Raw genomic sequence first — 14,071 nt, forward strand, 5'->3', positions numbered from 1 at the left:
CTGAACATTTTCTCATTCTTCTTGTCACAAATAGAAGACAATGAATAATGCTTGTATTTCTCTGCTGGAATTTAAAAGGTTGGAGTAGGATTCACTCCGAAATAGTTGAGAACATTTGTCACCTATTGTTAGAACAGCAAAAAGCTATTGGTAGTCTAAAAGCATTGTGATAGCTTCATCCTCTAGAAAACCTTAAATTTATTCTCCCCTAAACAATTCTCTTTCTTAAAAACAAATAAGTGCTTGTTCCTATAAGGATGTCCCAAGATGCTAATATGTTATAGCCATTCCCTGCCCTAAATTCTTCCTTGCCATTCTGACGGCTCTCAGCTGGTCCTCAGAGGCTGGTCCAACTCAGGGTGCCCAACTTCAGTCATTTTTGTTTCACAATTAGGCTTGTCGAATGTCACCCAGAGATGTTAAGCACTTTATACAAAAAGTTCACTTCTAAGGACTTTGACATTATTAACAGGAACACCCTGGAAAACATTGAAGTCTCAGGTTAATTGCCCTGCCTAACATTTTGGAACACAGAAGAAAACAGGAAATAATCTTGAGATTTCTGAAATTTTTGGGCACGGAAAAACAAAATGCATTTACTAAAACCTTATTATATTCAAAGTGTTGTGCTAAGCCCTAGAGATAAAAGCAAAAAAAAGAAAAAGAAAAGAAAAGTCCCTGCCCTTCCTCCCCAACCTGTACCTATTGATCCAGCAACATTGTCCTGATTGTTCTACAAGACCCTACATCTCTTGGCTCCAGGTATTTTCTTTGGCTGCCCCCATGCTGGCTTTCTTTAAGGCCCATCTAAGAAAGCCTTCCCTAACTCTTTTTAATTCCAAAGATTTTCTATTTATCCTGAATATAGCTTGCTTTGTTTTATATTATTTATATGTTGCCTCACCCAATAGATTGTAAGCTCCTTGAGGACAGGACTGTCTTTTGCCTCCTTTTGAATCTCCAGAGTTTAGTGAGTAGTAGGTCATTTAATAAATTATGTTTATTGATCGATTGCTCAATTAAAAGGGAAGACAAAAGAAGGAAAATGAAAGGGGGTGGGGAGATATGGTATCAAAAACTGACTGCTCAGAAGCAAATCCAAGGGAATAATGAAAGTTGGTCAGTTTGAATGCCTCTCTAAAATGAATGTCCCAAGAGGAACTCAACCAATGGGAAAAGGTCAGTATGACGGAGGCGATGTTGCAGGGTGAGAAGGTCACAGGAATGTTTGTATGTTCTAGGGTGGGCAGCTGAGACATCACAGTGACATTCTGGCAAATCAGAAACAGAGCTGAGTGTGGGGTCTTTTAACTCAATTTCTGTAATATTCAAACCATTATTACCATTAAATGGTTTGCCCCATTCTTTTGATCGTTTTAGGATGGAGAGGGTGTTTCACAAAAATATAGATTTTCTGGCAAAGGCACCACCATATTTACATTGTCTCACAAACACGGTATTATCAGCAGTACCTCACTTTCCCTCAATATAAATATTCAGTCACTCATCAAATTTTTACTATTTTTACCTTCACATCTTTTGCATCCTTCTCCATTCATGCAAGTATCACTTTTGCATATTATACTTCTCACCTAGAATATTTCGGTTCACTCCTAATTGACCTCGTCTCCCTTCCAGTCTGGTCTATATCCTGTTCCTGTTCCCAAATAATTTTTCTTAATCATAGACCTCACCATGACTCTAGAATAAAGTATGAGCTCCTCCTTGTTTTTAAAGCCTGATCCAGTCCTGCCTATTTGGCCTCATCTGCCTTCTGCCTTCCTGTCAAACAGTCTTTGTTTCTCATCCCTCAACACTCCATCTCCCATCCCTGTGTCCTTATATTGGCTGTCCTTCATATCTAGTTTGCATTCCTTCCTTATCTTTCCCTCAAAAGAGACCCTAGGTTCCTTTATGATGCAGCTCAGACACCATCTTTTTGCAGAAAACGTTCCTTCCCAAACTTGCTCACATTTAACTCCTATGCAGGTGTTTGTATGTGTATATATATGTGTTTATATATTATACAGATGTGTATTTATTAACTTCGTTTTGCTTTATCCGTTTTCATATGTACTTATCTCCCCAAATAGAATGAAAACCTACTATAAGTGGTATTTCAATCTTTGTATCTAATTGTATCTAAAATACAATAAGCTTATGAAATACTTGTGGACTGATTTATTAGATTTGCAAGTGGTATATAATTTCTAGGTCAAGTTTGATCTTTGATATCCCAGGCTTTGAGGATCACTTCCTTTTTCTTTTTATGTTATTCACATAAGGCCCAGACATTTTTTTAAAAATTTAATTCCCTCTCCATCTGCCATTGTTCTTTACTTATGAAGATACGGATTGTACTTATCCTGTTTGAGGAAAATAGATTTTTGTTTTGTTTTCAGTTCACTTAACATCAATTTGACAGACATTTCTTAAAATCCCTGACCCCAAGTAGCTGATATTCTCCTGGGGAAACACAAGTGGCAAACACATAAATAATAATTTTTTTGTCATTGTTGTTCATACATTTCAGTTGTGTTGGACTCTTCATGACCCCATTTAGAGGGTTTTTTTGAAAAAAGATATTAGAGCAGTTTGCCATTTTCTTCTCCAAATTATTTTTCAGATAAGGAAATTAAGGCAAACAATTAAATGACTTGTCTAAGGTCATCATATATACATATATTTAGAGAGAGAAATATATATATGTATATATATATTCATGGAGTAAGTCTATATAAATGTATGTATATATATGTGTGTATGTGTGTGTGTGTATATATTATATATATATATATATAATATATATACACTCATTTATATGTATACACATATACAGAAAAAGAGGAGAGAGAGACAGAGAGATAAAGTTGCGGGAGGGAGAAAGTGAAGCTAGATTTGAACACTTGAAGATGAACTTTCCTGACTCTAGGCTTAGCATTCTATCCACTGTGTCTCTCCTAGCTGTCTCAGTTATGTAATTTATAAAAAGAAAATGCAAAGTTATTTGTGAAGGAGTAACAAGTAGCAATAGTGGGGCCAGGTATGGCATGGTATAGGAGTTGACACATGAATGGGAGTTTGAAGCATTCTAAGAGACCAAAGGAGAAGTGAGGAGAGCCTGAATTAATTTGGGAGCCACATGAATGAAGAGGATCAAAAGCCATGTATTGTTAAGTGGACGGTGTGGAAATGATTCTTGATAGACAAGTTTTGAGAATTTGACTCAATTGAAGATTTGAGACCCTAGAAGAATAGTGGCGACCTTGATTGCTAAGACAGGGAGGAAAGGTAGGTTTTTGTTTTGCTTTGTTTAGAGGAGAAGATAATTGCTTCCGTTCTAGATCTGTTGAATTTCAAATGTCTCTGGAACATCCAGATGGAGATGACCAACTAGGAAGTTTTTAATATCAAGAGCTTGAGAGTAAAATGAAGGCTGGATATGTAGATGTGTGAGAAGTCTGTTTTAATGATAATTGGGTCCATGAGAACTGATGAGATCTTGTAATATATGGAGAGAAAGAAAGAAGTACCAGGACAGAGGAGTTGGAAGGTAACTCACTCAGCAAAGGAGACTTGAAAAGGGCTCTTTCAGAGAGTTAGATGGACCAAAAAGAGAGTCGTTTGACAAAACCAACAGAAGGAAGGGGATCCAGAAGGAGGAAATACCAGTCAACAATCCCAGAAGATCCAAAGAAATCTAGGATGAGAATTGAGAAGAGAACATTAGTAAGTACTTAAATCATTGGTAGCCTGGCAGCAATAACTTCAGTAGACTAGTAAGATTAAGAAATAAGGAGAAAGGGGGCAGCTAGGTGGCACAGTAGATAGAGCACTGGCCCTAACCTGAGTTCAAATCTGACATCTGACATTTAATAATTAACTTGCTGTGTAATCTTGGGTAAGTCACCTAACCCCATTGCCTTGCCAAAAGGGGCGGGGGTGAAGCATTACAGGTAAAAAATCCAGGGAAAGAATTTTCTAACAGTTTAGCAGTGTTAAAAGGGAGAGGAGAGAGAGAGAGAGAGAGAGAGAGAGAGAGAGAGAGAGAGAGAGAGAGAGGATGGTAATTATGAGGGGTGGTGATAAGGTCAAATGAAGATTTTTTTAAGGCTAAAATAGATGGGGAAATATTTGTATGCAGTGGAGAGGGACCCAGAGATTGAGGATTGTGAGTTGGATAATGATATAAATACAAAGAAATAAATATAAAATATGTACAAAGACCAAAGTAGACTTAGGAAAGAAGTGCAACTATAAAGATTGGGCTAGCCTTGTGTAAGCTGAACTAAAAAAGGCATTTGATCTGAGCCTTGAAGGAAGCTCCAGATTCTAAGAAAGAATCAGAAGTGAAGATGAAGTGCATTCCTACCCGGGCAATAGCCTGGACACAAAAGTCTGTTGGTTGGAAAATATTCGAAGTGTAATGTAGCCTGGAGAGGTTGACTGGAGTTAGTTTAATGGAGGGTTTTTGATGCCAAAGTATTTAACCTGAGGAGTAATAAGTTGCCACTGTAGTTCCTTAAGCAAGAGAGATGAGAGGTTTAGAATTCTTCTATACAGCTGCCATTTTAATAGCCTTGTAGAAATAGGATGAGACTTGAAGAGAGACCCATTGGTTGGTGATTGCAGTTGTCTAAGGGTGAGGTGATGAGGATCTGAACCAGGCAGACATCTATATAATAGAGAGAAACAGGAGAGACATTGTGGAAGTAGAATTAATTGTGATCTAAGACCTAACTTGGATATGTGGGGGGGTTGAGGGAAAACAAAGAGTCAAATACAGAGCTTCTATTTTCTGAACTAGTGGTTTGGCTATAAATTTGAAGGCATCCCTGTTTGATAGAGAAGAACTACTGAATCCTAAAATGGCTCTGCCTCACCAAATATTATGCCCTGGATTTTTGAAATTTGATGATAATAGTAATATTTGGCCAAATGGTTTTTTGGATAGCAGCAACTTCTTCCCACATATTTCACAGAAAATAACTGGGGAAATTCTTCATTCATAGAATATTAAGCATCATCATATCTGACTACAGACAAGAAAAATTAGATATACAAACCAATCAAAATCAACTGTTCAAGTCCTGGATATATGCCAGATACTGCTAAACACCAGGAAAAGAGGAAAAAATCAAAAATAGTACCTGTCTGCAAGGCACTTATATTTTTTTTTTAAATTTTATTTTCCAAATACAGGTAAGATTTTTGTAAGGTTTTGTGTTCCATATTTTTCCCCTCACCCTTCCCTCCTCTTGACAGAGAATAACCTAATATAGGTTATACATGTATAACTATGTTAAATATAGTTCCATATTAATCATGTTGTGAAAGAAGAATAGAAAGGGAAAAATCATGCAAGGGAAAAAAACACGAAACAGTTTAAAAATGGAAAATAATAAGCTTTGGTCTACATTCAGACTCAATAATTCCTTCTCTGGATGTGAATGATATTTTCCATCACAAGTCTTTTAGAATTGTCCTTAATTACTGAACTGCTGAGAGGAATTAAGTTCATCATAGTTGATCATCATGCAGTGCTGCTGTTAGTGTATGCACTGCTCTCCTGGTTCTGCTCACTTCACTCAGCATCAGTTCATGCAAGTCTTTCCAAGCCTTTCTGAAGTCCAAAGTCCCTCAGCTTCTAGCAAAAGAACAAATTGCAGATACAAAAATGACTGATGTTTTCATTCACTGTCCTTAAGTCTTTCTCCTATATTTGAGTCTTCTGTTTGAAGACTCAAACTTCAGATGCGAAGCTTTGAAGACTCATCTTTGGATGAGAAATAAGAAAAGAGAAATGAGAAAGAGAAGAGACCTATAGTTCCCTCAGAGCTGATCCACTTGGTGGAGAGACCAATAATGTCCCCAAACTGGTAGGGAGAACTGGAACAACAAAACCTGGGGAAAGCAGAGGCATTTCACTCACTGTACTCCCATCACTGAGGTACCAAAACCCACAAAGACTGAGCCTGAATCTTTGGGGAAATGAACATTGATTTACCATGGCAGTTTGTGACTTCTTTTCCCAGAATGAAAGGTCTTTGGTGAGGCAGTCTTAAAGGCTACTTGAATAAGGGGAAGCTCTTTCCAAACTGTAAGCACATGAATCCTAAAACAAATTCTTTAGACTGTCACTTTAATGAACTCTTAAAGAAGTGAGAGCTATTTGGAGAGGATCTGATAAAACATCATATGTCTTGCATTTCATTTGACCTTCTCAGTCATCATTTGCTGAGGGGCATGTTTTAGGTCCTCCAACTTGGAAAAGTAGTTTACTCCCAATATCTTGGCTTCCTTTGGCTGCTTGTGGTTTTGAGTTCTGATGTCTGTTATGTCTCCTTTACACTCTTAATCAAGAGGCTAAAAAGAATGCTTTCTATCGATGGGAAAAGTAGAGCCCACAAAAGGTCCTCACTTTCTTGCCAGTTCCCTGGCCAAATGTTTTCCCTTGTCTTCTGGAAGACAGAATCACATTGTACAATTAAAAAACCTGAACCTCAAAGAAACAACCCCCTGCAAAACACTTAATATAAGTTTTGATTTCCTGCAGAATGCTTTCCAGATGTGTTCTCCAACAGGCTGTTAGAGAATGAGGTCTGAGGTAATTTTTTTTTTAACAGAGAGAGAAATCATGTTTTGTGTCACCACACCAGAAAAAAAAATACCATTATTCTTTTTTCTGGGTCTAAAATTAGAAACATAGTTCCCCCCCCAGGATTATTTTTATTCCTTACAAGAGGTCAGCAACATTAACAAAGTCATTTATTTTATATAACTTGGATTAAATTTTTAGTCATACTTGAAGAATGTTGTTTCTTTTAGGTTCCATTTAAAATTGCACTGCTGTTTGAACCTGGAGGATTTAGTTTCAAAGGTGAAGACTTTTGCTGGTAAGGGAAGGCCTTTGTAAGAAAGCTGGAGACCCATCAGGTAGTAAAGTATAAGGAAACTTTCTAATCATCATTGGAAGTTGGCCTTTCCTGATTACACACACTTCTCCCTTCACAACCCCAGATAGTTGAGGTGTTTGATGAAAAGCATCCCAGGACCTCTAAAGGATCATTATAACTCCGTTAGTTTTCTTACCTGAGTGATGTAATGAAAAGAGCCCTGGATCAGGAGTAAGAGGATCTGAATTTGAAGCTTGCTTCTTCTGCTTGCTGACTATGGGACTTTGGGCACAGTCAGTTCTCCAATCTAAGCCTCAATACCCTGATCTGTAAAAGGAGAGTATTTAACTGCATGAGCTCTAAGGTCCATCTCCAGTCCTGTGATTTCAAGGCTCCTTTCCATTTCTCTTTTAATCTCCCACTCCCCTTCACATTTCCATTGTAGAAGATATTGGTCAATCTAATAATGTCCATGGCTTTCTGTATACCATAATGCCCATCCTTAAATAATTGACAGTTGATTATAATCCCATGGGGAATCAAAATTTCTAAGATGTTGCTGTAGACACAGCTTCCTCCTCTATAAATGCCCCTTGTGTATCATTTCTTTAGCTATTTATTTTATATAGAAACATTTAAAATAAGACTAAGATGCAGTACCTTTTGGCTTTATTGAATTTGCTTTCCCACACCCCTCCTTTTAGTTGTAGGTATTGTCATGGAGCATATGTACCTGTCCCAGGTGCATAACTTAAAGGAACAAAGAAAAATGGAAAAAATAAATATTTCTGTGTAATAAACTTACTGCAAAGGTTAGGTTTAACATTAGCTGGGTTCATAAATTTAAGAGAAATGATTGGTATTAAAGTGATCTGTTGGGAAAACATTGAGAAAATTGACCTAACAAAATTGAACTAAGATTCAGGTTTCCACAATATGTAGAGTACGATTTATCTTAAGGAGAAAGGAAGGGGGAGGAAGGGAGAAAGAGGAGAGAAAGAGAAAAAGAAAGGGAATGGAAAAGGGACAAAAATAGAAGGAGGGGTGGCTAGGTGGCATAGTGGATAAAGCACCGGCCTTGGAGTCAGGAGTACCTGGGTTCAAATCTGGTCTCAGACACTTAATAATTACCTAGGTGTGTGGCCTTGGGCAAGCCACTTAACCCCATTTGCCTTGCAAAAAAAACCTAAAAAAAAAGAAAAAAGAAAAATAGAAGGAAAAAGAAAGGAAAATAGAAAGGAAAAAAGAAAGGAAGATAAAAGGAGAAAGAAAAGTAAGAAGAATAAAAAAGAAAGAAGAAAAGGAAGGAAAGGAGAAATAAAGAAGTATGAAGTTAGGGAGAAAAAGATGAAGAATGAGGGAAGAAAGGAAGAGAGAGAGAGAAAGAAATAGAGCAAAGAAGGAAACAAAGGAAAAGTATTTAAAAAAAAAGAAACTCAAATATTTTCCATTGGAAATATAAGGAGACTTGTGATGGAGGCAAGTAAACCTTGGTGAAAAAGCCTACCCTAAGTTTCTGATTCTACAAGATGTAGTCAACTCCTAGGCAGTCTCTTGCCCTATATGAATTCTTATACTTAGCAAACCCTCATAGATTAGCTTCAGTTCTTTGCAGGTCCAAAATGGGAAGCTATTGGTCAACAGGAAGGCCATCATGAAGTGAGTTAAATAATTCATTTATAGAATGCCTTGTATCAGTTCTCCGTTTCACATTTTATTACTTAAACTAGCTGGATGACATAGTGAAAAGAAGCCTGGGCCAGAAGTCAAGTGGGGGACCATTCAGGTCCTGGCTATAGCTCTAATTAGATGTGTTATCTTGGACAATTTATTTAAGTTCACTAAACCTTGGTTTCTTCTGTAAAATAGGAATAATAATGTTTTTGCTGTACCTACTTCACAGAAAGACTGTAGGGAGAGCTTTCTGTAAAACTTAAAATGCTTTATAAATGGTAGCTATTATTATTAATGCTTCCTCATTTTATTAAAAAAGTTCTCATTTCACAGACAAAGCCTATTACCATTGTTATTAGAAGAAAGGCTTTAAAAATAATTTTATTGAATGGTAACAGTAGGAGAGCAATTGTGCAATTGATGACTTAAAACAAAATCCCCCAATTATCAGCTTCTCTCTGGTTTGCTTCAGTTACCAGACTTAGAGACTTTGTTAGCATACATTGGAATGAAAATTGCTCTCTGCCACTGAGAAGTAGCCTGGTGTTGTGGTTGGTATAGTGGATAGAAAATTGACCTGAAAGAGAGGAAGTTATTCACTTGTGTCTGATTTTTTGTGACCTCATTTGGGTTTTCTTGGCAAAGATCCTTGAATCTTTTTCCATTTCCTTCTCTAGCTCATTTTATATAGATGAGGAAACTGAGGCAAACAATGTTAGGTGATTTTCCAAGGATCATGCAACTAGTAAATGTAATCATCCTCTTGTATTATGGGAGGTTAGGAGTGTGGGATGCCTGCAATCTGGAAAATCTGCCCAAATTTTTTTCTTTTTTTTTGTATCAGAGAAAAAGTCTAAATTTTTTTCTTTTATGTTTATAATACTTTATGGTAAAATTTACTATAAAATATTATACATATAATGTATGTATTTGAATTTCTAAACTTTTTCTGTGTCATCCACTGACTTTTGAATGTCATTGTAGCATCTGCAAAATTACCCCCCCCCAAAAAAATTTCTCATTTAATTTCTATTGCTGCTGACCTGTGCTGTATCAGAATTGCAATGGAGGAAGTTGAATGTTGGGATATCTGAAGTGGGATTTGAACTCAGATTTTCTTGACTGTCCCACCTCTATTCATTGCTGCCCGAAAGAAAGGAAGATGAGAATTCAAATGTCATATACCATGGTATGACCTCATAGATCCCTTAATCTCTTTGTACTCTAGAGAATGAGGACTGTCAACATTCATTGGTCAATGGGAGGAAAGAAATCAATCTCCTATTTAGTTTTTGTTTTTTTTTTTTCCTTATACCTTACCTCTCTTACACTTGGTGGGAGTCTGACTTTGGACAATTTACATCTTCCTTCTGTACCTTAGTTTGGCTTCATCTATAAAATTAGGCCGTTGACTTAGAAGAAACCTAAAAGATCATTTGGGCCAATCCCTAGCAAGGTTTAAAACACATCCATAACATAACTAATGACTAGGTCAAGTATCTTGCTTTAAGACCTTCAGTAATAGAGGCTTACTCCCTCCAAAAATATTCTATTACATTTTTAGAGAACTATAATTATTAGGAGATTGTTTTTCTTATACTCTCCAAAAGTATCTTTCAGTGGAAAAATTCTGGGTTCCCAAGCCATTTTCCAAATTAGGGAAGATGAAATATGCTATGGTAAATTTAATATTTCTTAAAAATAGCCACAAATTGTGGGATGGCTAGATGGAACAGTGGATAGAGCACTGGCCCTGGAGCCAGGAGGACCTGAGTTCAAATGCGGTCTCAGATACTTAATAATTACTTGGCTGTGTGACCTTAGGCAAGTCACTTTAACCCCATTGCACAAAAAACAAAAAAAAAACAAAAAAAGAAAAATAGCCATAAATTTGAAAATGAGAACACAACGAGTTTAAGAATAATATAATCCTTTAAATAGGCATAGAGAAAATATCTATGATTTCATTGACATAGGGAACAAAGTTTAAGGAAACTCCCTCTGCAAATATCACCTATATTCTAGGCTTAGAGAATTTCCCAGAACAGAGATGTCAGATATCCTATGTTCTGATGCATGCAAGTCATACTCCATAAACAAATATTATTTTATTTAATAATAAATAAATATAAACATTTTAATAATTTATAAGTGTATATATATTTTAAATTAATAAACCAATAAATAAAATGTAATAAAACCTGGAAACTGTTAATATGTGGTTTTTCTAAGTCAAAATGTATCCACAAGAATCCTTATATATGATTTAGTGGTCCCCACTTCTATTTGACTTCAATATTATAATCTTAAAGCACTTACAATTTGAGTCAATTAATTAACAAGCATTTATAAAATCTACTATGTATCAGATCAAAATAGCCTATTAAAGATGGGACTTGAACCCAGGACTTCCAAGTGCTTGCTCATTAGGCCTTCTACTACATTGCAGATCTGGGATATGAACCCAGGTCTTGAGACTCCAATTCCAATGCATTTTTCTATAGATAAACTGCCCCATAGTTGGCATAGTTATACCATAGGAAGAAATGAATCATATTAAGGAGAGGATAACTGAAGTGGAATAGAAAATGTGGGGCCAGAAAGAGAGAGTCAAATGTATTATACATGTTCAATTCCATTAAATACTCGATTATTTTTTTTAATTTAATATTTCACAGATCTGTCATTTCTTTGGTGTGACTATTCCCTCCACCAGCACAGATTGCAATCCTTCTATAAATTAAGCCCTTCTATAGTAAATTAGAAATATTCATCACTATGGAGTTACCTTGCTAAAGAATCTTCAGAATTTTATCTAAGCTAATCCTCAGAGGATGAACATACCATCCATGTTCTGATCCCTGGTTCCATCACTGGGCTGATACTTGAAGATTTTTCCAGTTTGGCCGGATCTTCCAAGAACTGAATTCTATCAATATTGCCATTGAGAATCCAGTGTTACCCTCACACCATAATTCTGGCTATTTGTAATTAAATCTTTAGAATTAGAAAAGAATCTTAATAGAACATGCTTTACAGAAAATGGAAAAGGATTGAGGAAAATAATATGTCACATAGCTGTTAAATGGCAGAATAAAGACCATTTGGGAGTTCTAAAATAGCTTAGAGAAGTAATATTTTTGCAAATTAGTGTCAAGTTCTTTATAATTAAACTTTTAAAGTTAACTTGGAGGTTTACACATTCATATCAAATTCAAGCAAAGGGTTAATTTAATTACATTCCTTACCCCAAGATATATTGTTCTCTAGAGTCAAAGAATTTTCTGGAGACTAGAATGCCTAAAAGACTCTAAAGAATGCCAGTATTCTTTCAATTATGTAGACACTTATTATACACATAATACATACATATATACATGTGCATTGTGTGTTTACATACACACATGTGTGTATTGTTCTTTCCCAGAACATACTCAGAATATCCTCTATATTTTCTCTCTCTTTAATTTTTTTGGCAGGATAGTAAATTTAAACATTAAGTGATTTATCCAGGAATACTTAGTTGCAGGACTTGGATTTGAAACAAGATTTCACATCTCCTAGTGTAGGGCTTTTCCCCCTTAAACTTTAAGGCTTGTTTCCAAGCTGTGATTTGTCCCGGATAAAGATTTGAAGGATTATCATAATCTAGGATGAGCTAAGCTGGGAATTGCTAGTGTCTTTTTACCTGTTTAAGTCATACATTATTTTCATAACACTATTATAGAACATGTGGGAAAATGATTCCCTCTGCCCCCCCCCCACTGTCAAAAGACCATCTGCTGTTTGAGGAGACTTTCCTAGAATTTGTCAATAAACTCATTTTTCTATTTCCAGATAGCAACATATTTATTTTAATAAGATTTTCCTGAGAAGCACTTTTTCCCCCCCTTAGCATATTTTCCCAGGCTAATGTCGGATTTGCTTGGTGTTTTTCTTCTCTGTAAGAGTGGGAGTATTTTCTTTCAGGAAGGGAGATGTCAGTGTTCGTGCTTATTCATTTCTTTTCCAATTTCACAGAAGAAAAAAAATCAAGTTCATCATTTCAGGGTTCATTGTGGTGCCACATATGTTTCACAAAAAAAAATCAAACCACAAGCATACCATTTTATTCACAGGATCATACATTTAGGTCTGGATGGTGCCTTAGATATCACCTAGTTTAACCGCCCGCCCCCCTTATTTTAGAGACAAAGAAACTGAAATACTCAGAGAAATTATTAATTATCCAAAGTCACACCACCAAGCAATAAATGGTTTTTAATGTTTTCCTGATTACAATACAGGGCTCTTTCCATTGTACCCAAATTCAGTTTTTAAAATTTGAGTGGATTCTCACTGCTGGATGCATTATAGCTATTCTTGATGAAGAAAATAGAAACATGATTTTAGAAAGTAAGGGAGTAGGTAAGCTAAGTTAGATTTCATTGAGAGAATATGTCGGGAAGAGAGAATTGTGTACATTCATTCATTCAACAAACACTCATCTGATGCCTCCTCTGTACATTGTTCTATTTTAGTCACTAGGAAACATTAAAAAAGAAATAATATGAAGTCATTACCTTCATGAGAATTTATTATGTGATATGTGTTTATGTATAGATACTTCATATATATGTTTACATGTGCAGACACATTTATAAATACATACATAACTATAATACAAATAAAAACATACAGCCTTTATTGGAGTTTAATGTATTTACATGCATGTGTTTATATATGTATATAGAATTACTTTCATGTAAAAATATACATACGTGGACACATGTATTCACACCTATGTGTGTATAATACAAATAGATATGTTAATAAATATGAAGTCACAGCCCTTATTAGAATTTATGTACATATTTATGTGTGTTTATATCTATACACAATTACTTTCATTAAATATAAGTATATAGATACTTATATACAAATACACATTATATATACATAAATGTGTATGTCATACAAATACATTTATGCTAAGAAATATGAAGTTACAACCTTTATAAGAATTAAGTATTAGTACATTTGTTATCTTTCATGCATACATATAAGAATATACATATCCCACACACATATATTGTACAAATAGAAACAAGCTAAGAAATATGAAGTTGCAACTCTTTAAAAGTTATCTAAAGTATGTGTATGTGCATAAGGCACATTTCTCTTTAATATAAATATATGTATTTGTTTACATATATACAAACATATATGTATAGCATACAGATAGAAATATGCTGATTATAACGTGCTAATAGAACAGATGCTTATTGAACTGTTTAGAGTAATCTGAGAGTTTTAAGGAATAACTTTTTTGGCCACACAAGAAAATAGGAGAAGTATCTCTGAAGCAAGAGAGAATATATAAAGAGCTATGATTGTTGTGTTTGTTTCTTTTTCTCCCTCTGCATCCTTTTCACCTGTCTGAGGGAATATTTTCTTTATTCCACCTGAATCAAAGGTCAAAGAGAATATAGGGAGAGTCTTGTCCCAGAGGCCTAGCACAT

At 35.4% G+C, this 14,071-nt stretch overlaps 1 protein-coding gene across 4 annotated transcripts in view; it reads left to right on the forward strand.

Moving 5' to 3' along the window:
• Window positions 1-14,071, forward strand: part of GFRA1 (GDNF family receptor alpha 1) — a 310,063-nt gene that overhangs the window by 231,406 nt on the left and 64,586 nt on the right. The window lies entirely within an intron of this gene.

Source organism: Macrotis lagotis, chromosome 4 (assembly GCF_037893015.1).
Source record: "Macrotis lagotis isolate mMagLag1 chromosome 4, bilby.v1.9.chrom.fasta, whole genome shotgun sequence".
Lineage (NCBI taxonomy): Eukaryota > Metazoa > Chordata > Mammalia > Peramelemorphia > Peramelidae > Macrotis > Macrotis lagotis.